The sequence below is a fragment of the Sinocyclocheilus grahami genome, unplaced genomic scaffold (assembly GCF_001515645.1).
Source record: "Sinocyclocheilus grahami isolate Dianchi unplaced genomic scaffold, SAMN03320097.WGS_v1.1 scaffold14314.1, whole genome shotgun sequence".
NCBI lineage: Eukaryota > Metazoa > Chordata > Actinopteri > Cypriniformes > Cyprinidae > Sinocyclocheilus > Sinocyclocheilus grahami.
The window spans coordinates 1-1,446 of record NW_015515296.1 but is presented as its reverse complement, the minus strand read 5'-3'; positions in this window follow the sequence as shown (position 1 = coordinate 1,446).

Here is a 1,446-nt window from a genome sequence, read left to right as displayed (position 1 = left end):
TAGAGCACCTGTGTGTAATTGTGTTTTGATCGTGCTAAAGGGTACAGTGTGGATTATGCAGTATGTGCAGCGATGATATATGCGGTGACAAAAGGTCTGAACTTCACATGTAGCCTACATGTTTATGAACACAGCGTTGAATAGACTTGCTCACTCCTGTTCAACGGCAACGTCTCAGTAGAAAGCCGTGACAGTGTATTTTTTTTATATTCCTGAAACAAAAATATGAGGGACAAAATTACCTGTGCTGTGAGTCTATATATCCTAGAGAGAGAAAACGGCTAATTCATAAAGATATTTAGAAAGCCTGCATGTTTGAAAGTGTATTAACAAGCTCTCACTGATTACTGCAGTTTGTAAGAACATTTTCTCCTGATAAAGAAGCTGAGTTTGTACTGAAATGATGAGACTGAGATCTCTGTCATTACTCAAGCTCATCACACGAGGTCTCCATCAGCACAGAGCTGGAAATATGGAAATATGCTTATGATTACTGTTGAATTAACATTTTATTACAACCTGCAAAAACCTTTCTGTTGAGAGATGTAAATACATGTTACTATAGTTTGTGCATGCAGGTTATATTTTAAGTTGAAGTGAAATCAAGGAATTTATAAGACATCAATGTCTGTAATGTGCGCTATAGCTACAAAACTTTTAGGAATCTTAAGTTGTAGGTTAGGTAATATTGGTCCGTTGTATCTGACATAAACGTTCCACGAAAGAAACTCTGACCACAAACATCAACTTAAGTGAATTAAAAGCAATAATTAGCAATATGCGTTCACATAAGTGACTTTTTATGTGAATGTATCAAGATGTGTCGACGGAAATGACTTTATTTGAATGTTTCATTGATACAACATGAGTTGTTAGAAAAGATATGTGTAGTGGCGTCATTGCTTGATGACGTCAGGAACCGATTAATCGTCTTTTTGAACCGGTTCAATGAGCCGAACTGTCCAGAAAGAACCGGTTTGCGGAAATGAATCAGAATTTGCATCACTAAAGTTGAATGTGAATTTACTCGCATATGAGCAGCTTTCCTGAAACTATCACAAGCGCACCCTCAGCTGAAGCTAATTATATTGACCAAACAGATCTGTAAAGCACTTTTCACGAGTAATATCATTCTAAAGGGACTACTGAAGCCATGCCACAGACTACTTGGAAAATAATCTGCAACAAATTCTAGTGCATTGAATTTATATTAGCCTAAGCCAACTATATAAATTACTAAACCAAAAACAACATAAAACATTTACGTTGTTTGCGACTGGGCAACAGTAAAGCACTTTATTCTTTAGGCCTACACCGCTTCTATGAACTCTATTGGTAACGACGGAACTTGCAACCATAGTAGCCTCTGGGAAACACCCCAGAGCCGCAGAGAGTTTAGTATGTGACGTTTAGTGTGTGACACCGGATGAAAGAGTGTTGCCTAAA